The sequence below is a fragment of the Nesoenas mayeri genome (assembly GCF_963082525.1).
Source record: "Nesoenas mayeri genome assembly, chromosome: W".
Lineage (NCBI taxonomy): Eukaryota > Metazoa > Chordata > Aves > Columbiformes > Columbidae > Nesoenas > Nesoenas mayeri.
The window spans coordinates 17,837,487-17,862,637 of NC_137553.1; the positions used below are offsets into that span (position 1 = coordinate 17,837,487).

The following is a 25,151-nucleotide window of genomic DNA, read 5'->3' on the forward strand; positions in this document are numbered from 1 at the left end:
ATCTGGATGAGGGGATCGAGTGCAGGTGACACAAAGTTAGATGAGCGTGTTGATCTGCTTGAGGGTAGGAAGGCCATACAGAAGGATTTGGACAGGCTGGATCGATGGGCTGAGGCCAACTGTATGAAGTTCAACAGGGCTAAGTGCCAGGTCCTGCACTGGGGTCACAAGAATTCTGTGCAATGCTACAGGCTTGGGGAAGAGTGGCTGGAAAGCTGGCTGGTGGAAAAGGACCTGGGGGTGTTGGCCAACAGCCAGCTGAATATGAGCCAGCAGTGTACCCAGGTGGCCAAAAAGGCCAACAGCATCCTGGCTTCTATCAGAAATAGCGTGGCCAGTAGGACTAGGACAGCGATCATCCCCCTGTACTCAGCACTTGTGAGGCCCCACCTCAAATACTGTGTTCAGTTTTGGGCCCCTCACTACAAGAAAGACATTATGCTGATGAAGGGTCTAGAGAACATGCCCTATGAGGAGCAGCTGAGGGAACTGGGGCTGCTTAGCCTGGAGGAAAGGAGGCTCAGGGGAGAACTTATTGCTGTCTACGACTACCTGAAAGGAGGTTGTAGCAAGGTGGGTGTTGGTCTCTTCTCCCAAGCAGCAAGAGGTAGGTAGGACAAGAGGAAACGGCCTCAATTTGTGCCAGGGAAGGTTCAGATTGGATATTAGGAAAAATTTCTTCACTGAAAGGGTTGCCAAGCACTGGAACAGGCTGCCCAGGGAAGTGATTGAGTCACCATCCCTGGAGGTATTTAAAAGATGTACAGATATAGTGCTTCAGGATGTGGTTTAGTTGGACTTGGTAGTTGGACTTCAGGGTCTTAAAGGTCTTTTCCAACCTAAATGATTCTATGATTCTATAATCAGAGGTGACAGGCATCTTGAAAAGTAATATTCCTTTCTGCACTTCTCTAGATAAGACCTTACACAACAACCTATTTTGAAAAGTCAGTAAGTCACTACACTCCTGAAATATTTGCTGGAATATCAAAATTATATAAAAGACCTGGCTAAATCAAAAGCATGTATATACAGAGCAGCTATGGAACTGTCAACCTTTTTCAGCAAAATCATGTCACTGAAGCAAAAAATGTATTGGCATTAGGAATACAGATATATATGAATGTACAATAGTTTTAATAATATTTGAACTTCTAAACCTGCATATTCACACCCTTCCTCTTCCTAATTTCAAGCGAATGCACGTTTTAATCTTATTACCTTTTGCCACTTTTCCATTTTTTTTTGTTACATAACCTCTTTCATTTAGATACGAAAACCCCTTTGGAATGGACAGAAATCTGTAAAGTAACATCAGACAGTCAATACTCCACTTAAATCACATGATTTGCATAAAAAGAAACACTTATTGTTTCCACAGTCCAAAGTCAAGCAGCATATTCAATATTTACCTTAGGAGGGGAAGCAAACCTTTGTCTCCAAGGTGAGAAAGAGCTGGTTTCATTTGGATAAGTGCATGAAGATTGGCCTAAAATAATTAAAAATGCATAAAGAATATCCAAGCACTATATAATTCTGAACACTACAATTATAACAGTCTGCCAGCATTGAGGCAGCCAGTTTTTCACAAAAGGAAGTATCAAACAGCACTAACCTCATCCTAATATTATCCACTTTAGGTACTATTATCCACTTTAGGCACCTTCATTAATATATCTCCTTTACAAAAAGTATTATGATCAAAATAGCTGAATTAGACTGAATTCATATTTAAAAGTAAACATAATCCAGAAGTCTGCATTTTCTTGTCATTAATACTGCAGTATTTTCAGCAAGAGGTCTATAAACTATTATGAAGTCCATCAATGACAATGAAGAAAGGAAATAATCAGTAGCTTCTTGCATACTTTTACTTTGCTACTGGGGTAGGGGTTGGGGAACAAAAAGAAGTTGAAAAGGAAAAGGATGCTCACCTTGTCTTCACATGCCTCATCTAGAATATCAAGTGCCTCAGAAGAAATAGTTTTATTTTTATCATGTAACTGGGTCACCAGTAACTCAATCCCCCAGTTGCTGAAGAACTCTACATTTGCTCTCAGTAATACTCGTGTTTTGTTGCATACAACCTGCAGCTCTGCAAAAGTAAGGAAAATGCTTTTTTGAACGGAAGAAAAATAAGTAATGTAGTTAACGATTTATCACTTTTAAAAATACATTTCAATTACCATATTTTATAGCAAGTAACTGCATTGCACACCTTAATACATTAAAACTACAGTCTACTTGAGAGCAATTTCTATCTTATCAAATGAGAAATTTGAGCCTGAGATCACAACTAATCTGGTGAATGCAAGTCTCCTTGGAAAGCCCTTATCAATTAGTCATTCACTGTGATGGCACCACACAAATTCATCAAGATATACAAAAGAAATACCTTGTAAATGACCAGTGCAATTGCATATACTTCCATGTATGTAATGTTTTGAAAAATACATTAACAAGCAAATCTTAGAACCCTTGGGGAAGTTATTTTATTAAATTTTAAATTGTTTCCCAAAAGCATCTGATCTTCAAAGCTTCTATGAAAATGTTCTTTTCTGTAATAAGACAGTTTCCCAACACTTAGTTTACTACTATGAATTTCTCCAAGTAACAGCAGGATGAAGTACCTTATCAGTTCCTGTACTACTATTCAAAACTTGCTGAATAAACAGCATAAACTGATTAAGATAACTTTTATTAGAAAAATTACATACAAAATAGAAGCAAACAGACTTAATCTACAAGAATTTGTTCTGGAGTAAGAATAAAACAACCCGGACAATGTATGCTTACTGGGAAAGGTGTTATCTTTACTTAGACAAGCACAGTTATAAGAGACAAATTCAGGTGCCCAAATCTTTTTTTCAGGTCTTCAGTCCTTACACCTTTAAGGCTATGATAGCTATAACCAAGTAAATTTTTTATATATTAAAATATAAATTATCTGTGTTGGGATACATGTGAATATCTTTAAGTGATAGGTGAATTGGTCCAGGTTGGACAGCACTACCTAGTTCAACAATATCTTCTGGATTTTTTTTCCTCCAGAAATACCTGCCAAGCAGGACTTGAAAGGAAATGGAAGTAGGAAATGTGAATGTGCGTAGTTCATTTCAAAAACCTTGTCTCATTATTTGAACTTCAAGTATCATGTGCACATCTCTATTTGTTCAATATACAGAGGCTCATTTTTTGGAAGGGAGGCAGGAATGACATAAGTATCAAGAATGACTGCAGTAACAGTGATTTGCAACTCTGATCTAGGCTGCACAACTGTTTTGAAATGGCTTGCATCCTGTTAGTAGTATGCCTTTTATGTGGAATAGATGACTAGCAGCATACTTATTAAAGTTGAGAACAAGAACTATTATGCCAAAATGATCACTTGATGTAGATGTTAAGTCTACAGAATAAAACAATAATGTGAAATCAGAATTCAGTGTCATGTAGTCCAAGTGTTAAAATCTGTCTATAAAGAATTATTTTTACTGCTACAACTATAATGAATGGGATACAGAGAACACAAGATAATAATCTTCACTTCCTGAACATGAATTAATCTATCCAGATATCTAGTGTAGAAATAGCACAATTTTTATTTTCTGTTTGGAGAAAGAAAAGATTAAACAAAATCCTGGAATGTTTTTACTTTTGACAGGAACCGAAAGGAAAACCAGCGTAGAGGATATCTGAGGAAACATGCATTCCTCTCTTTCTCCCAAGCATGAACTACATGAAAAACATAGATAAGGCCCTGTACTATATCTGTCAGAAGATTCTTACTTTTAATAGTAAAGGTCTTTGTGACCCATAGAAGTGATGACGCAAGTCAGATGTCACTATGCTCAGCTGATTACTCGCTCAGCATAGATGCCAGTAGATATAGGATAAATAGGTTATGAACTGCAACACAGCAGCTACTCTGCTGTTTCTAATATGAACTGGCAAAAAGGCAGCTGAGGCAGTATTAATTTGCCTCAGCATGAATGACCAAAGCACATCTAGAAATAGGTTAAGATGTGCTTCTGCTTCACTGATCTGGGAAGATATTGCTCTGTAAATGTTTTTGTTATATATAGTCACCTCCCCAAAAAAGCTAACTCCTTTTCTAATGATAAGTTGACTGCAGAAATGACTTTTCCTTGTTCTGAGATACTCATCAGGAAATAGCTAATCAACCTGCTTCACAGCTCTATGTAACTGTAAAAGGTGTATGAGGCTATAACCTCAGTTAACTCACAAAAAACGCATCTTCAGCTCTTAAAATAAACAGATACTGAAAATAAGATAATTCATTAAAAAATGTCTGAATGGAAGAAGTCTTACTGGAGATGGTCTTTCTCCCTTACAAAACATAGCTTTTTAGAAATTATATCCAGTTCCATGCATTTTTATTGCTTTTAAGCATAATTTAGAAGCCAGAGGCAGTATACAGAATTAAAAAAAAAAAAAAAAAAAAAAAAAAATCACAGTTTTCTGGATTCTGAATTAATACAAACTGTTCCATAGGCATTTGCTTACTATACAGGCTCCACTCATCCTACCAGGTGGAAGGGCTTGCAAGTGCCTTATTTGAATTGAACTGCGTGTTCATTTTTAATCTTAGGATTCACTTGTCCAAGGTGACAGAATGTCAGTTCTGGTAATATTAAAAAATATATTCTCCCTATGATACAGAGCAGTGAGTGAGTGGTATAAATTGCACTAAGTTTCAGGGGTTTTTCCTATCATGCTTGCTAAAGACAAAGGAGTAAATCTTTGCTCTTGATAATGCTGTTGTTTCAGAATTCTAGACCATAAACCCCAGAACATGGCAGATACCTTCCCCTAACATCTAAGCAGATGTATTTCCAAATTACTCCTCAGTCAATGGAACTGCCCATGCAAGTATCTGTCAGTTTAATATTTCCATATTCTTTCTGGTATCCTTTCTGAATTGACTACTATTTCCACCTCAAATTAATATTTTAGTTTCTGGAAGAGACTTGTAGTTTTGTAATTACAATAGCTCAAAAATACCACTTACACCACTAAGGATATAGTTAATATCAGAATAATCAAAACATTTTATCCTTTGGATTAGCTTTTTATGCTTTGAGCTTCTATTGGGAGCACAAACACCAGAAACACTAAACACAAGCATTTTGTCCAAGAGATGATACTGGCAATATTCTGTACACCAAGCATTGCCAGAGGGTTCTTCGCAAGGTCATCATTTTGCCTTTTTGTCAAGTAGTAGTCAATGACATTTTCTCCTCAAAATCATCAGTTCAGTTTCCGCCATAAGAATGTATGCAGCTGGACACATGTAAAACAGGAAAACAATTTCTTAATGAAGCAAATAAATTTTATCCAAGTATGAAATCATTAGCAGTTGATGCAAATGTAGATCCTTTTCTGTTGACTGAGATAGTTCATTCTATTTGTGCTTTTCTTCTTTTGGACCAAAAATACAAAATATTTCCTTATGAATTCCAAGCAGGTCAACTAATTCAGGAAACAAAATGCTCTAAAGCAGTTTTATCCATGCCTCAGGGTTCAATACATATCACAACAGAAGTCAGGCTCTATTTTAGAGGTTCAAACAGTAAATTTTCCTTTTTTCTAGTATCCTGATAGTAAAAGATTCATTTACATTTGTGATGAAGAAAAAAATATTTTTTATATATATTTCTTAAATGTACAATCATAAATACCTTTTTTTTTTTTTAAGATAATATTGAAGGGATTCTCATGGTACTGCAGAGCAGAAAAATCAGGGTACAGTCTTATGAGTCTCTGAGTTCTTTGATTTCTTGCAATATCTTTTCAAACTGGTCATCAGATTTTTCACACAGTTTCTCTACAGCAGAGACACAAGCCCATAGAGAACCAGCAAGGCTGTCCTCAAAGTTCCGGAGCTGCTCAATCACTTCAGTAATATCTTGTATACCTCTAGATGACCAGACCATTCCTGCCAATGACTTAGCATATGCAGGTGTTGCACTTTGTACAAATCTGCGCCACAGAGGTCATGAACAACTGATTCTATCTGGGTCTGTCCCCTCTTGGCTGTTTGGTCCAAAATAGATGATCTCTCACACAGCTAATTCTCTCAGGAACTGAATACCTTTCTCCATAGTATTCCATTTCCCTAACTTGGATATACAATCTTCCTTGTAGGGAAATCTTACTTTCATAGCTGCCAGGAGTCGGGTCCAGAGAGTAGTGGCATTAGACTCTCTTGAAATTGCCCTATCAATGGTGGAATCTCTTGACAGAGATCCCAGCTGCCTGGCTTCACCACCTTCCAATTCAATTGTTTCTGCCCCATTGTCCCAGCATCGGAGCAAACAGGTTAAAATATTCTCGCCTTCACGACGACTAAAGTCTTTTCGCAGATCTCTCAGCTCACCTGGAGAAAAGGACCGAGTGGTGGTCACTTCATCTCCTCTCTGTCCTGATGGTGCCCCTTGGGTTGATGTTGGCCCTGTGCCATCATCTGCTGCACGGGTAGTCTTTCTAGTGACTTTCTTACAACCAGCAACTGATGCTGATATGGGTGTATTTAGCTCTGGACATTGGTAAAGCTAAGCCAATAAAAAAGGTGACTCTTTTAGACAAATCTGGTTGGTCACAGACTTTTAAAATTCTGGTAGACACAGGTGCTGATGTGACTATTATCAGCAAAAAAGATTGGCCAGTTTGGTGGCCTCTCGAGTCTCCGCACATATCAGTCATGGGTGTTGGGGGTATGCAGAATACCCAGATGAGCAAACATCACTTACAAATGCAGTTATCTGATGGTTCATTATGTTCTGTACGACCTTATGTGATGTCTATCCCTGTTTCTCTATTAGGACGAGATGTGTTAGGACAACTAGGAGCAACTCTGGTGACAAAACAACAGCATTTCTAGAAGCGGCCATTGATGATGGGCGACTAGTACTGAAATTACAGTGGAAAAATGATGATCCGGTCTGGGTAAATCAATGGCCGCTCAGTAAAGAAAAACTCACCCATGTCGAAGATCTTGTTCAGACACAGCTTGAAAAAGGGCATTTAGAGCCGTCTACAAATCCCTGGAATACTCCTGTGTTTACTATTCAGAAAAAATCAAATAAATGGAGGTTGTTACATGATCTTCAAAGAATTAATGATACCATGGAAGACATGGGGGCATTACAACCGGGATTACCATCCCTTGTCATGATTCCAGAAAATTGGCCGATCTTAATAATTGACTTGAAAGATTGTTTTTTCACCATTGCTTTGCATCCTAATGACTGTAAACGCTTTGCATTTTCCATACATTCTGTGAATAAGGCTGAACCTGCGAAGAGGTATCAATGGGTAGTTTTGCCACAAGGAATGAAAAATTCCCCAACTATGTGTCAAATTTATGTAGCTTGGGCCTTGCAATCAATCAGAAAATCTCATCCTGAGTTAGTGATTTACCACTACATGGATGACATATTAATAGCTGGGGAAACTTTTTCGACTGATTTGTTGATAAATGAAGTATCTGACACATTGCAGCATAGGGGATTACAAATTGCTCCAGAAAAGGTACAAATTCAACCAGCATGGAAATATCTTGGTTGAGAAATTTCTCAGTCCACAGTGAAACCTCAGAAAGTAGTATGTCGGCCTGTCATTCGATCCTTAAATGATGTGCAGAAACTGGTGGGTGATCTGAATTGAGTCTGGACCGTTTGTGGGATCACTAATGAGGATTTAGCTCCAATTGTAACACTGCTAAAAGGGGATAGTGACATTAGGTCTCCTAGGACGCTTACTGCTGAGGCGGAAGCTGCTCTGAAAAAGATTATGTCCAAACTTGTAAAAGCTTTCAGCCATAGGTGGAACTCAGATTATGTAATCGGACTACTAATTGTAAACAATACTAACTATCCTTTTGCTCTCATAATGCAATGGACAACTGGTAAGGAGCCGTTAAAGATCTTAGAGTGGGTGTTTTTGCCTTTTCAACTCAAACGAACCATTACAACCCGAGTTGAGGTCTTTGCTCAGCTTATAATGAAAGGTAGGCAGAGAACAGTTGAAATTTCAGGGGGTGAGCCTGCGTGTATCATTGTTCCCCTCGCTTCAGAGTATTTACAATGGGCTTTGCAGAACTCCTTACTTTTTCAGATTGCGTTATTAGATTCTCAAGCTTTAATTAAGACAGTTTCCCCTCCACACAAGTTGATGTCAGCTTTGAATATGAGATCAATGGAGGAGGGTCCCCCTCTTCTCTCAGAATTTCCTGTTAAAGGACCCACAGTGTTTACTGATGCAAGAGGTAAAAAGCAGAAAGCAGCAATTACATGGAAAACAGATGGGAAATGGCATGATGTGATTCTAAACAGACCTGAAAGGATCAACTCAGCATTTGGAACTCAGGGCTGTAATAGAAGTGTTTATCAGATTTGCTCATAGCCCAGTGAATATTGTTTGTGATTCTTTGTATGTGGTAGGTGTGGTAGCTCGCATTGAAAGGTCACTACTCAAAGAGGTTCAGGATGCACAACTCATGTCATTGTTCAAGCAATTGTGGTTGTTGGTTGAAGAGACACAACACCGTTACTTCATAACACATATCTGTAGTCATCTGACATTTCAAGGCGATTTAGCTGAAGGAAACCGCCGAGCTGATTTCCTTGTATCTCCTGCCTGGGTTCCACCTCCAATAGATAGGTTTGGGCAAGCAGTACGCTCTCATAGTTTCCTCCATCAGTCTGCTCAGGTTTTACAGCAGCAATTTTCATTGTCCGAAAGTGAGGCCCGGGGTATTGTTAAAAGTTGTGCAGATTGTCAGCGCATCTTGGCAGGGTTGGGTGCAGGAGTCAATCCAAGGGGATTAGGAGCTTTGGAATTGTGGCAAATGGATGTCACACATGTCTCTGAATTTGGCAGGCTAAAGTATGTCCATGTGTCTGTTGATACATATTCTTTCACCATATGGGCCACTGCTCAGACTGGTGAAACTAGTTCACATGTGCAACGACATCTACGTTCTGCTTTTGCAGCTTTGGGAGTTCCTGCACAGGTCAAGACAGACAACGCACCTGGTTATATCGCCAAAGCTACTGCCACCTTTTTTCAATTGTGGGGTGTTAAGCATATTACAGGGATACCAAATTCTCCTACTGGTCAGGCCTTGGTAGAGAGGATGAATCGAACTCTCAAGCATCAACTTGACAAACAAAAAGGGGGAACTGACTGTACTACTCCACATGACAGACTAAGCAAAGCATTATATGTCTTGAACTTTTTACGCCTTCCACAAGGGTTCGACATTCCACCTATGATTCGTCATGAAACAAGCTTAAAAGGACACTTGACAGACCTTAGAGAAAATCAATGTCAGGTCAAAATACGCAGTGGAGTTACTGGTGAATGGGACGATCCTTTCCAATTAATAACTTGGGGAAAGGGTTATGCTTGTGTCATTACAGACGAAGGATCAAAATGGATTCCTGTGAAATGGATCAAGCCATGGCTGGATAAAGACAACAAAGATTCAACAGATGCAGAAGGACAGGAGGGAGATAAGTTGTGAGAATTGTCTTAAATGTAAACCGTGAAGTCCTATTCAGTGTTATAGATGCTCCTAGACCCAGTGGTCTAAAAGCTTATTAGTAAACAAATAAGGTACCTTCTATAGAAAATGCTAATTTGAATAGATAGTAAGAGTTCCAAAAGGGTGATATTACAATTAAATAATCTATGCATAGATAAGGTAAAAGTATAAGATATTTCTACCATGGTAACTTAATTTATCAACTGATAAGGTTTTAAAAGAGATATTAAGACTAAGCTATAGATCTTTTAAGTATAAGTTTAAATATAAGATTATAAGTTAATAAGTTAAATAAGTTAAATATAAGTTTAAATATAACTTTTAAGATATTAATTCAATAATTAGCATATGCTGATGGTATTAAGTACATTACTCTATAAACTGCGCAGTTATAGATATTTAGGAAGTTAAGAGAATATATTGTATTAACTTGTCCGGTTATTTTGGATCTATTAAAATAGTGTGTTGATAAGGTTGTTATAATGGAATTAAGGTTTTAAGAATAGGCAGGTAGTTGTTTGATCTTAGTAAGTAAGGTTTAACTGTATTATATGTAATTGTAATTATGTTGTTAATCATGTGTTCTATGTTGCAATATGTTTCGAAAATGATTCGCCGTACGGTTGATGGGGCCTGACTAATTCAAGAACAGAAAGGGGGAATTGTGGAGGGGGTTTTGATAGATAAAGATCTGTTGCTGAATTGGTCAGGCTCAAAGGTATCTCAAGGCCGCTTTGAGAAGTTGAGTGGAGAGTGTGCTGTGAGAAAGAGGGGCGTTCCTCAATCATCGGGGTCCTGGCGTGGCGTGAATCATCGGACGTATCATCAGTGAGACTCCAGCGCACGGACAGCCCACGATACTCATTTAACGAATCCATGCTTGAAGCGTGGACGCATGATTAGAATATAGTTACGTATATAAGGAGACTTCTGTAATAAATGTCTTTAGCGTGATTCACATTGAATCGACTTGTTTTACTGAGTCCTTATTTCGCTCCAACAGGGAGGTGATGCAGGGGGCCCGTACCCACTGACACAAAATCTCAATAGAAACATCTAAATGAAGCTCCACTTTCTGAACTGCTTTTAACTGGCAGACATCTAACAGGAGCTTAGAAGTCTAATAAAGACAGATGTGTCATCACAACATATGAATTTCTATTTCCTTGCTCAGACTAGTCATAAAACAACTTTGGATAAAGGGTATCAAAGTCATCACTTGTTTGAAAGATTACTTAAAAATCAGTAGGGTGTCTTACCCTCTTTTTTCAATGAGTCATTCCTTCAACCTTAACTATCTTTATTACTTTCAGACTCCTCTCTTTACCTATAAGAATCATCACATCTTTGGTAGTCTTGGAGAAATATCCTTTCTTTTCTTTTCTTTTCTTTTCTTTTCTTTTCTTTTCTTTTCTTTTCTTTTCTTTTCTTTTCTTTTCTTTCCTTTCCTTTCCTTTCCTTTCCTTTCCTTTCCTTTCCTTTCCTTTCCTTTCCTTTCCTTTCCTTTCCTTTCCTTGACAGAGGTGACAGAGGAATAGCCCTGAAGTACTCAAAGTTCTTTCCTAGTTAGATTTCAACTTAATAATTGTAATTTCCCTGCCATTAATTTTTGCTTATCTACTATGATACACCTGTTTGATTTCTCTTTTCTTAAAGGTTCAAGATCTTCCTTTCCTAAGTCTACATCTTATTTCCACTCACCTTCTTTGATTCAGAAGTACAAATCTCAATGCCTGTTTCTGAACCACCCCCTTGTTCCAGGAGCTATAGCTCCTACTCAGTTCCAACATAGTAATCTCAATCATTATTAAAACAGTATCTATCACCAGAAAGTTAACCTACTTATTGCTGATAGAAATACACATTTCTGTTTGTGAAAACAATGCCTTCACCATTGATTTAGGTTGTCCACTGACCTAGAAAATAAAGTTACATTTGGTTTATGTATTTAAAGACTTTAACCCCCTTCATACATTAGAGAAACATCTGTTTGAAGGACTTAGTTTCTTGAGCACAAATACAATAAAAGGTGTTAAGTCCACAGCAAATTCAAAAGCTATATGAGTAGGAGTTTCATTTCTCTAAACAGAAAATTAAAAACCCTTCTGCATATATATTATCTTAAAAATAAAGTCATGCACCTTGAATAACAAAATAAACATCTAGTGGGAAATAACAATGGAACACAAGCTGAATCAAACTTACATCAGTAGCTGCTGTCAGGATTTTAGAAAGAATGACTCTTGCTAACCCATCTCTGCTGTAATCCAAACTAGAAACAGTCAATTTTAACAAGTGATCCTGGTTCTTCAAAGAACAAAGATTAAGAAGACTGGAGGGGGGGGGGAGAAAATAAAAATTAGTTATTATTTTAGAAAAAATAAAAATTAGTGTTTGAACCCACTCAAATCCACTTATTTATTTGATCAATAATTTAAACTTAAGTACTCTGAATTAGATTTTTCAGTTCTATAAACACAGAAGAGTACAAAATAAGGACTCATGAAATGGAGTGACTTTAAACTGTTACAGTTGTTAGAGTCACTAAACTGCAAGGAGAAAAAAAAATCCAAACTGACATTTATTATAACTGTAAGTAACAGTTTTGTCAGTATCCTTGGATTGGTAATTGTGAATACAAAAATAAATGTTCATGAAGCTCTGTGAACAATTCTACATTGTAAAACATTCTGTGTATATAGTTTGCCATAAGGTTAGTCCTATTAACTGTCTAGATGCTATTGTAAATGAAGTTTTCTGTAGCCAGTAAAAAATTACCTTCTAATAAGCAATGAAAAGAACTCGATTAAAAAAAAAGAGAGTACATAAAAACACTTGAATTTTCTCTTAAAATTTACTATATTTGAAATACGCTGGCCATTGGCCAAATTACTCCCAAAGGAAGGTAAGTTTATTTGTACTCAAACAAAATTTTGAACTCCACAGCTTCACGCAAATATATTGGAATGAAGTTTAGGTACAACACGCATCATGACATTTCACACACACTATGAGTATACCTACCAGTTTGCTGGGGTTTTCTCTCTCTCTCTTTTAAAATAAATAAATAAATAAATAAATAAATGAAAAATCAGTATAGTATCATCCTTCCTGATACTGATTTCTCTCAGACAGGTGAGGACAGGAAAAAGTAAGCTATTTTGTAACACAATCACCCATATCTGTTCAGTAAGACAGATGAAAAGACCTCTTAAAAAAACACTCCAAACCCCCACAACTGAGGATCTTTACTTGAAAATAAATCAAAATAATTTTAAAGTTTTCAGCTTTACAGTGTTCCTCAAGCACAGTTTACAAGTTTCATAACAATTATACCTGTGAGCACAATTCAAACAGAATAAAAACACTCACCACTGAAACACATTACATTTTTCAAGCATTTTTACTCCATGAGGGTGACAAGAGAGAGAACCAAAAAACAGAAAGTAGTGCTGGCTAAGCGTATTTAGTAACCCATTATTTTGAAGGCTACATTCAGGTTTCATTCCCGATGAAGAGTTGAGCCAATTTACAATATTTTTAACCAATTCCTCCAGGTAACCTTGTCCATCCTAACAAAACAAAGAGTAATAGCATTTACTAATAACAAAACTGGGGCTGTCTTCTTCTCTGAAATCCATAATTTAAAATTTCTTAAAATGTAAAAACACAAAACAGATACAAAATAGAAATGCTGTTTAGCAAACACAATTCAGACTAAATAGGTTCTAGGCAAATAAAAGGAGTTTAGCTTGGAGATATCTTAGGACCAATTTTATTCTTTCAAATAAAAGGATTGTTCAATGACATTTTCCTCTGGCTTGAGGCATAAAAGTCTTTAGTATACAAGAAGAAAGAGGTGTGGAATAATTACTGAGAGGGCAAATTACTGAAACTAACTGTCAAGGATAAACTTATTGAGAATAAATTTATATACACATCTTCAGCATATAAGGCAGCTGCATTCTTAATTGGTAGTGCACAAGGAAGCTCAGTGTAGTAGCAATTAAGAGGTACGGGGGAGTGGAGTGGTGTGAAGATACTGCAACAAGCCCCAGGCAGGTACAGGAACCAACAGCTGCTGCCAATTTTGAAAGATAAGGTATAGCTGCTATCAATTTTAAAGGATAAATGTGCAATTCTGTCCAAATGCCAGTTACTGATCTAGAAGTTTATCCTGTGGATGAACTTTGCTCATTATAATACCAAAACACACCTCCACCTCAAAAGATGTACACCTCCATCACACCCACCAAGACCCTTTGAGCAAGTGCAGTGAAATTTTTACCTCAAAATTTGAAGCAAGAGTTTTTACATCAATCAATGACAAAGGTATGTATGACTAGAGTCACTCAAGCTCCACCTAAATGTACAAAATTGTATAAAATACCCTAACAATAGAGGAAAGTTAGGGAAGGCACCATCACTGACTGAGAAGAGAACAGCATAATAGACTTCTGGGACCAGTTAATGGGCTGAGCTTTTGGGTAAGATTTACGCACTTAGTTATACCGAATGTTTCCCTGGGACACTTCAAGCTTGCATTTGTAATCAGATTAGTAGTGCTATATAGTCATTTTAGAATTTATATATATTTGGTACTAATATGTATTTCTTGCAACTAAAGTATACTTTTGCAACTAAAGTGTGTTTTTGCAGACGGTGTATTTTATCAATGGCATCTAAAAGAACTTGCACCTGTTGCTTCAATCAACCTCATTATTCGTGGATCTAGTCATGAGAATTTCTCATTGCATGCGCTCAGACTTATACTATTCATGAATCTGTGCAAGCACATAAATTCAGTGGTCACGACTGCCCTGTATTATTAGTGAATCCAATTGTGCAAATTCAACATTACGCTGGATTGGTTGTTGAGCACAATTGGACTTATACTGCCAACTTGAGGTTATTGATGTAATTGGGCATCACTCAGGGGTTCAACTCAGCCACCCCTAGCTGTCACAGTGAAATACTGAGGACAAGCTAGATCACAAGGGGGCTTAACTTCTGCTAAATTAATCCTCTTAATGCAACAAGGGGGCAAAGAAACAAAGGATATACATAGAAAACAAACAAACCAAAAGGACCCAAAACAAACAAACAAAAACCACAAACAAACCATCTAAACAAACCAAAAAGACCCAAAACAAACAAAAAACCCACAATCAAACCCTAAGTTGCATTTAATAAAGCTGTATTTAATACAACTCCTACTGAAACACAGTCATCTCCCAAATTCTACAGCAGTCTTTTTTCCCCTCTAAGTGGCATACAGCAGCACTACTCATTCTGTCTCCAGTCTTATAGCTGAAAATTTCTTACCTCTTCTGATTCAAGGAGAAATTCAGTAAACTGACAGCCCACCACAGTGAGCTGCTTAGCCTTGGCATAATCCAGATCCAGGTTGGCATACAGTTTACTGCTAGGCCTGTAAAAATAAAGCAATCTCCTTACAAACCTATGGAAAGTAAAAAAGAATTTGTTATTTTTTAGTAAGACAAGTAAAGTCTCAGATTACAAAATGATGCTGGTATAAAAGATATTTTATCACTAAATTAGCTTATTAGCAATACATTTTCAAAAGTTATTAAAAGAGAGTAGCAGGTATCAGTAATGAGTCTATGCAGACACAATTTCAGCAATGCAGCTGCACTGTTTGTTATAAAGGTTTTTCTATGCCATGACTTAAAATAAGCAAAGGAGCTGAAAATATCTACGCTCTTAGAAGCCACAGCTTCCTTCTCATGGTCATGCTTATAATTTATTCTGCTGTAATTTATCCTGTGGCGAGTTTCAAAGACTATACTATCTAGACATAAAAAGAAGAGTCTGTCTTAATGTTTGTGACATGACTTTTCTTCAGCTGTAATAGTTAAAGCTACAGTAAAAAAAAAAAAATGTTCTGCCAGAAAATGGTCATATTTATTCAGCAACAGTATTTTCATTCATCTCACTTAAACATTTCTGAAGCACAACACAGGGGAAGAAGACTAGCCTGGCTGAACAGAGCACTTCTGCTGGAACTCAGGAATAAAAGGGGAATTTATGACCTTTGGAAGAAGGGGCAGGCAATTCAGGAGGACTACAAGGATGCTGTGAAGTTACGCAGGGAGAAAATTAGAATGGCCAAAGCCTAACTGGAGCTGAATCTGGCTACTGCCGTAAAAAAGGAACAAAAAATGTTTCTGTAAATACATGTGAAGGACTAAGGAGAATCTCCATCCTTTAGTGGATGTGGAGGGAAACATAGTGACAGAGGACAAGGAAAAGGCTGAGGTACTTAATGTCTTCTTTGCCTCAGTCTTTAATAGTCAGAACAGTTGTGATCCAGGTACCCAGCCTCCCTTACCTAGAAGACAGAGACAGGGAGTAGAATGAAGCCCCAAGAATCCAAGGGGAAATAGCGACCTGCTACATCACTTAGACATGCACAAGTCTATGAGGCAAGATAGGATCCATTCAAGGGTTCTGAGGAAGCTGGCAGAGCTGCTCACCAAGCCACTTTCAATTATTTATCAGTGGTCCTGGCTAACTGAGGAGGTTCCAGTTGACTGGAGGTTAGCAAATGTGACACCCATATAGAAGAAGGGCCAGAAGGAGGACCTGGGGAACTACAGGCCTGTCAGTCTGACCTCGGTGCCAGGAAAAATTATAGAGATCATCATCTTGAGTGCCATCATGTGGCACATACAGGACAACCAAGAGATCAGGCCCAGTCAGCATGGGTTTATGAAAGGCAAGTCCTGCTTGACCAACCTGATCTCCTATGACAAGGTGATCCGCTTAATGGATGAGGGAAAGGCTGCAGATATTGTGTACCTAGAATTTAGTAAAGCCTTTGACGCTGTTTCCCACAGCATTCTCCTGGAGAAAATGGCTGCTCATGGATCGTATGAGTGTACTCTTTGCTGGGTAAAAGACTGGTTGGATGGCTGGGCCCAAGGAGTTGTGGTGAATGGAGTTAAATCCAGTTGGTGGCCAGTCACGAGTGGTGTTCCCCAGGGCTCAGTATTGGGGCAAGTTCTCTTTAATATATTTATAAATGATCTGGATGAGGGGATCAAGTGCAGGTGACACAAAGTTAGATGAGCGTGTTGATCTGCTTGAGGGTAGGAAGGCCATACAGAAGGATCTGGATAGGCTAGATCGATGGGCTGAGGCCAACTGTATGAAGTTCAACAGGGCTAAGTGCCAGGTCCTGCACTGGGGTCACAACAATTCTGTGCAATGCTACAGGCTTGGGGAAGAGAGGCTGGAAAGCTGCCTGGTGGAAAAAGACCTGGGCATATTGATCAAAAGCTGGCTGAATATGAGCCAGCAGTGTACCCAGGTGGCCAAAAGGCCAAAATAAATAGTGTGGCCAGCAGGACTAGAAAAGTGAATCTCCCCCTGTACTTGGCACTCGTGAGGCCACAACTCTAACACTCTGTTCAGTTTTGGGCCCCTCACTACAAGAAATACATTGAGGTGCTGGAACAAGTTCAAAGAAGGGCAACAAAACCCTTTTAGAGAACAAGTGTTATGAGGAGTGGCTGAGGGATCTGGGGTTGTTTAGCCTTGAGAAAAGGAGGCTGAGGGGAGACCTTATTGCTGTCTACAACTACCTGAAAGCAGGTTGTAGCATAGAGGGTGTCCATCACTTTTGCCAAGTAGCGAGCGACAGGACGAGAGGAAACGGCATCAAGTTGGATATTAGGAAAAACTTCTGCATGGAAAGGGTTGTCAGGCATTGCAACAGGCTGCCCAGGGAAGTCACCATCCCAGGAGGTGTTTAAAAGGTTTTTAGGGACATGGTTTAGAGATGGACTTGACAGTGCTAGGTTAACAGTTGGACTCAATAATCTTAAGGGTCTTTTCCAATCAAAACAATTCTATGATTCTGTGACTGCAAATGCAGGCTCTCACTCAAACTTTCTGAAACCATGGTGAGCAATATAGCTTGAATTTTGCACTGCAGGAATAAATATTCAGGAAAGAGCTTCCTCCTGTCAATTCTTAGTAAAAAAATAAACACATTTCTGTTTTAAAAGAACACAAAGTTCTGTCTGAAGGTAGATATGTCAAGTATTAAGAAAGCGTAAGTAAGGCACTGCCTTCAGTTAAAGAAGTGAGAGTAAGCCACTATCCCAGCTCCAAACACAGGACCAATTATAAAGGAAATCTGAGGGCTTCTTTAAATTTTGTCAAATGAAGTGTATTTTATTCTGGGTTATTAGCAATAAATATATAATATATATTCGCAGACACATTTAGATGTGAGTGTATATATACAGGATATATACAGGTGTATATTTAAGTGTGTATATATGTATGTATATACACATACCTGTTGTTAGGGAATAGACACACCTGAGTCTCTGCTGTGGGAAACCTAGGGATAAGGAACTCCCTAATACTGTGTATATACACACTGCTTTAGCTGTATCTCTATGAAATGAAGGAATCTATATAAAAAATATCTTGAATTTCACTAACAGCCATAAGATCATCACAAACACACTAATGGTAAAAGAAAAACAAAATCAACTTATGGAACGACAGAGAAACTAGAGAGATTTGGAGGTTAATTAGAAGGGGCGTATTAGAAGGAGTGTGGTTAGTAGGACGAGAGAGGTTCTCCTCCCCCTCTACTCTGCCCTGGTGAGACCACACCTGGAATATTGTGTCCAGTTCTGGGCCCCTCAGTTCCAGAAAGACAGGGAACTATTGGAGAGAGTCCAGTGCAGAGCTTAAGGGAGTGGAGCATCTCCTTTATGAGGAAATGCTGAGGGAGCTTGGTCTCTTTAGCTTGGAGGAGACTGAGGGGTGACCTCATTAATATTTATCAATACCTAAAGGGTGAGTGTCACGAGGATGGAGCCAGGCTCTTCTCAGTAACAATCAATGATAGGACAAAGGGCAATGGGTTCAAACTGGAACACAGGAGGTTCCACTTAAATATGAGAAGAAACTTCTTCACAATGAGGGTGCCAGAGCCTGGCCCAGGCTGCCCAGAGAGGTTGTGGAGTCTCCTTCTCTGGAGACATTCAAAACCCGCCTGGACACCTTCCTGTGTAACTACATCTAGGTGTTCCTGCTCCGGTGGGGGGATTGGACTAGATGATCTTTCGAGGTCCCTTCCAATCCCTAACATTCTGTGATTCTGTGATTCTGTAATTAGTTATAAACAAGAACAACAGCATTTTAAAGCCATTAAACATCTAACCTACAATTCTGTAGAAAGGATCAACCAACTGTACAAGTTTTACAGTAACTCAATCCTTTGCTGACATCAAACACTAATGTATGAAATATGAAAGAGGTAGCACTTTAAAATTAAATAGGGCATTTGCAAAGCTGATATGATTCTTGTTTAGGGAGTAAACGTATGAAGTATCTGTGCATAGAAAAGAAACCACTAAAACTTAAGGATCTGTTTATTCAAAGCAAATATTGCAACCTAATTATCTAAATTTTCATTTTTACTGCTCATCTATAGATTAAGTTTTAGAAATGTGACACATCAAGGAATAGTTTATTGCAACATTAAAACATATTTTAAAAAAATTTCTTTCTTCAAATGAAGTCTATGTATTTTTTACATACTTGTGCAATTGTTTTTCTTTATAGTTCCTTAGATTTACATTTGGCCACTAGAAAAAAACAAGTAAATATAGCATTATATGAAACTTGTATATCAGTCCTTGATTAGTCACTAAAATTTCCTCATTCCTATTACAGTTCTATTCACCTAATAATTAGAAGTGTAAGCTTTTTGCCTCACATGTCACCTATAAAAAAATCCCCTTATGTTATTGAGAAGTCCACATTCTTCCTCCAAGAACTGTTATATTTTCTAGAGAAGGAGAGGAAATATTGGATGCATTCTATGTGTACAAGTCCATAATTCCAATGAAAACAGCAAACTATGACATGCTAATGAAAAATAAACAATTTTGCTCAGTTTCTTCTCTGCAAATAGCAAACAAATTTTGATACACATAACAGGAAAATTGGGTTTTGTTGTCATCATTTTCATTATGAATACAATTTGGTTTAAAAATAATTATTACTCTGATACCTAAAATCAACAACTAGTAATAAAATAAGTTAATAAGAATAAGGTTCACAGATGTTAGGTTTTAGGCACTTGTTAGGCATTAAGTCACAAGAATGGTATTTGTTAAGATAAGCAGGAGAAGGGTAGGAGACAATGCCCTTGCTCTCAGAAGATAAGGTGGCAACACCAGCTTGAGACCAGCTTGAGACCAGTTACTACCTCTGTGGTTTCGAGACGAATAACAAAGGGACTGTGCCTGCCCAGAACCTGGGGTCAAGCAGCAGACAGTTTGAGAAAGACTTCTTACTTCATCCCAGGACCCCCGAAAGACCACTGACATATTGAACTGCGCATGTGCAAGGGACATTTACATATGCTAAGTAGTTCCAAGAAATGTAATGCATGTACAAAGAATTTCTAAGAAGTGTAATGAATATGTATGATCTGTGTGGATATAACCTGTGTCTGGGAATTGTTCAGGGCCCCCACTAGGACCAAAATGATTCCTGTGGGAGCCGATGCGTCAATTAAGGGTGCTTGCTTCTAAAATCGTAAATTAAATTGGTTTTAGAAGTTTCTTCAATTAGCTGATTTACAGTATCAACTCTGTTATAGCTCACTTAAATACTGCTTATTAAAATTGTATTTAAACTCCTCCATTGATACTTTTAAGATGTTTTAAAAAGGATCACACAAAGCCATAATACTCTCTTCTGCACCCATCCTTTCTTCATATTATATTTTCCTCTGTTTTTACAGCCATCTGTTGTCTCTATGGCTTTAGATTTATTTTTGTTGCTACTAGTATCTTCTTGGAAAGGATGGAAAAAAGTGCATCAAACATTTTTCTTTCCTACCTAAGCGATACAGTTCTACATTTCCAATTGGTATACACTAGTATTAAGACATATAGTGTACTAGTTAACAACTAGTGAAACTGACTACACTAGTAACATTGAACCCACAGTGCCAGATTAAGTATGAAGCTCTACTGTTAACACAGACTCAATTTCTCCGTTCTGACCACTGCCACTTTTTCTGCTCTTTTAGTAGCTTAAACAGAAAGCTGAGCAAGTAAAAAAAGGCAGTAAGGGACCATATGAAATGCAAGTGGTGAGGTGGTAGGAAAGCTGATGCTCCACAGCCATGAGGTTGCAACTGAGATGGGAGAGAGGTGAGTAGCTACATGACATGGTGAGGTCCAGACACTGGAATCTGGATCATGATGATTCAGGGACTAAAGATGGACCACTCTGATAAACTGCACATCAGTGTAAAAGAACATTAACAGGAACGGAAGTGGTTAGAATTTATCCAGAAAACGCAGTAACTTTTCATTCTGAAAGACAGAAGTGTCTGATTTTGAGACATTCAGAACTGTTTGACAGGACACTAGAAAATAAACTGCAGGGGAGGTCTGAGATAGCAGGTAAAGTGACAACTTGACCTAAATTTCAGGGGAGAAAAAACAAAACACCTCCCCCCCCCCTAAAACCCAAACCAACAACAACCCCCCCAAAACTCCAAACAAACAACAACAAAAAAACCCAAAATCAAACAACCCACAAAACAACAAGAAAAACCCACAAAAAAACTTAGTTGTCAACTACATAAAACTTCCATTGTCAAAGTACTACACAGATTAATTTAAAAGTGAGATTCCAAAGAATGGTTTCTTGATAATATCTTTAATACTGAATCAAAGGTAAAAACATCTATATAATTAATAATCATATATATCTAGTAGTCTAGTTGTGTTAGAATAAAAAGTCTGTAAACAGTGGAATTCGGTGGAGCAAAGCTACTGTCATCCATCTATTCAGGTATTTATACCAGACAGATTATTGCTCTCTCAAGTTTATCAGTCCCTGAAAAAATGCACATAAATATTTAGGGGGACTTTTTTTTGTTTGGTGGGGGGGATGAGGGTGTTGGGTTATTTTTCTTAATATAATCTTGATTACATCTGTCACTATTAATCCTGTTTTGTACTTTTGCCATCTTTATAACAACATAGTAAAGATGACAGTAAGAAAACATTAGAAAATGTTAATTGGGGGTAACAATGGAAGGATGGCTTTGATGCACAGAATGACAGGAGCTATTTTGGCTCTAAGACTATATCAAGTATTCAGTCAGAAAGTTTTCTTACTCAAAGAAAGTAAATCCTCTGCTTAAAAAAAAGGCGGTCCCTTAAAAGCTGTACATTATATTTAAGGCAATGCCCTCCCTGTCAGAGATATTTCCTGTATTTTGTGAAAACAAATTCATTTTGTAATGAACTTGATTCTATGGGACTATCTGTATTAGTTCAAAACATATAATAAGACTGCATACTACTGAAGTTTTCATATGTGGCTCAGTCTAAGCACCTAAAGCTTGATCTATAACCCACCTTCAGCCTTAACCTTCAGCACATTATATATTAAACAAACAAAAAAATCTGCTATGAAACTGAACAAGGTAGTATCCCTATGTAGTTCAGACTGAAGTCTAAAGTATTAGCAACTTTAAAGTCACTATATCTCATTCTGTAAAGTCTATTTCTATACAAATAAAGTTATATAAAATTTAATATATGCTTATTAAGAAACTTGTGAATTTAACAGTAGTGTATTTTTGTATATAGTTTAAGGGATGCATACAAAGAGACTATATCAGCACTGATTAGACCCATGAGATTCTAATTTTCTGAAATAAAACAGATTATGGGATATAGTATGGAATTGATATTAGAAAACCGAAGTTCACATGTGAAATGGAGACTTTTTTTTCCCAAAAAAATTAATTTTCTAAAAATATTATCACGTCCTTTGTATGCTCACCTTCAGTATGGTCCCTATCAGATTCCAGTTCCACTCAAGGTTCTCTTTATGATTGAGAACTTGGCTGTCTCGAAGATTCATTACAAGTGCTTCTTCTGTATCCTGGAATACAGACATAAAAAACTACAGTAAGCTTCCTTGCATCATATCTTGTCACATTATATACTTACTGTTCATATAATAATTGTTAAAAGGACTATGCTCCACAGTATTTTGCATTTGCAAGTAAATTGCATGGTTATAGCACTACATTAAAAATCTATTAGTAAAAGATCATAATAGGGACTAAAAAGCATTACAAATTATTGGAATTTCACTCCAATTTCTATAAATATAGTATCCACATGTGGTTAGAAGACAAATTAAATGAAAAAAAAATCTACAAAGAAACCACATAAATGGCACTGAATTAAATGAGAGAGTGAAGCTTAGGGGGTAGGATCTAAGTCTCCAAAATACAAAATCGAATTTAGTTTTGAAAAACCAATGATGGTAATACCTTTAAAATAAAGATGTCTTTCTGCAGGTACTGATCCCTTTTTTGGTGGGCTGAGATTGCTTTCTGAATAATATGATCTAAATGGAGGCTGTAAGGTTTAGGTCCTCTTTTCTTCATCTCATGAAAACGTTTTAAGCAGTTGAGTGCAGCACTTGCTCATCTAGTAGAAAAAAAAAAAACACACTTTAATCAGTATTTGACAATTGTTTTTTAACTAAAGAACACCACGGCTATATCTTGAGTTAAATAAAGTTCAAGAAAGAATTCACCAACAATTCCAAAGCTAATAAAAAGAAAATAATTTTCTTTTTATGTATTCATTCTTCCATATCCCTCAGTCTTGTACTGAAATTATGCATAAAATTATCTTTCAGAATTTCTAGTACTGAAGAATAAGCCTTACTGATAACTTTTCTTCTACTCTGCAATTAGTGGTACCTTTTAGAGTTCACAAAAGATATTGCAAATTTTAAAGCTGATTAAGTATTGTGAGATGTCACGGTAGATCAGCGTTTTACAGCAAAATTGGGATGGCTAACTTCAACTTTGACTAACAAAGTATTTCTTGTAAATTCTCTTACCATTCTCAGAGTGTGGGAGGAATATCAGTATATTTCCTGCTCCTTATATCTAAAAAGCTCAGCAACAGTAGGTAAGAAATTTTCTAAGATAGGAAATAATAGAAATGACATTTGACATGGGTAGAAACAATTAACTGCAAAATAATGGTAGCAGAAAAAATATTTGCTGAGCAAATAAAATAAGTCTAAAAAATGAGGAAGTAAGTCTACCTTTCTTCCCCATACAGAAAACCTCTCATAGCATAGGAGAGTGGGTTTTTTTTGTATTCTCTTCAAACAAAGACCTGCTAATTTGGTTGCCTACCTAAATTACATAAATTTAATCTGTAACAGGGTTTACAGTTTTTCAGAGTATGAAACAATGCAGAGTATTTTCAGAGTATGAAACAACCAAAACCAAGATGCCCAAATATAACAAATATTACATCTACAAAATCAGTTTTTTCCAATAAATTCGGGACTTCTTACTACTCTATCAGTTATGTCCATAAATGTCAAAAAGCAAAAAAACTGCAAGTAAACCACAAACATATCCCTTCTTCATCCTTCCTCTCCTCCCACAGCTTTGACCAAGTGGAATACCCTGTGAAGGTAAAGGAGTTTCAGATATGCCTTTTTTAAAAAAATAACTGTGTTTTCACATATCAGTGTCTTCTAGTGACAGATAAGAAAGCTTCAAAACTAAAAAGCAGAAGAGCATTAAGTTTCTAGGAAGCACTCTACAAGCAGCATTTATCATTTCACAGTAGCAGTTTGAAAAGATTCTCTAATTTATCCCTGACAACACAACAAAAGACAAAATGCAAAGTTATACATTTATCAGCATACTCACCTGAAAAAAACAGATCAGGAATGGCAAGAGTAATGAACATTTCTTATAAATTACTACTAGAAAAAAACCCAACACACTCAATTTAAATGGTCTTCTACAATGATATGCAAGTAAGACCACTGAGTTACAGAAACATATTTTAAAGACACTGGAATCTATTAAACTATTTGACTTATTTCCTTAAGAGGTTTAAATTGTGTGAAGTACCCAAGAGACGGTATTTTATAACAGAGCACTTCTGAAGTTAAATTGCAAGATTAGTAGATTAGTAGAGAAATTCTAAAAATTAAGGAAAACAGAATTTAAAAGTGCACAGATTTTTAAAATTTCAAAATTTGTGTATTTCTCATTCAAAGAGGAATATAAAGCTTCCATAAAAATTTGTTTCAAGTCAGATGCCTAAATATACCTCATTTGATTACCAAACAAAACAAAAAAACACAATCAAACAAAAAAAAAAACCTACGAAACAAAAAAACCTCACACATGATACAGGCTTCTTTTAGTTTGGAAAGCATAACTGTACAAAATGCCAGAAAAGAAGTGTGAAACAATGGAGAGACCAAAACCACAGAATATGTCTCAGATGGTGCTTGGTCAAACAGTGCCTTAGAGTTCATTTAAGAAAAATTCTGTGTGAAAAAAATCTTGAAATATATGCAGAAGTGTTCTGATATCTACTATCAAAACTTTCTTTCCGAATTTCTAAATTGTTACTGTAAATAAATCACACTTTTGGAATCATGCACTGAAAACTATTTCCCTAGTAAGTGTCACAGAGAATTTCTATATTCTACTTTTCTT

At 37.0% G+C, this 25,151-nt stretch overlaps 1 pseudogene across 1 annotated transcript in view; it reads right to left on the bottom strand.

The window, feature by feature from the left end:
* The window catches only part of LOC308051484 (rapamycin-insensitive companion of mTOR-like), a 99,988-nt pseudogene that overhangs the window by 17,152 nt on the left and 57,685 nt on the right, over positions 1-25,151 (bottom strand). Inside the window, exons 15-23 of the transcript in view lie at positions 22,935-23,094; positions 22,436-22,537; positions 19,157-19,203; positions 14,894-15,029; positions 12,941-13,140; positions 11,774-11,900; positions 1,935-2,095; positions 1,413-1,489; positions 1,222-1,301 (exon numbers count right to left, since the gene is read on the bottom strand). The product of the transcript in view is annotated as a rapamycin-insensitive companion of mTOR-like (transcript). The remainder of the gene's footprint in view (positions 1-1,221; positions 1,302-1,412; positions 1,490-1,934; positions 2,096-11,773; positions 11,901-12,940; positions 13,141-14,893; positions 15,030-19,156; positions 19,204-22,435; positions 22,538-22,934; positions 23,095-25,151) is intronic.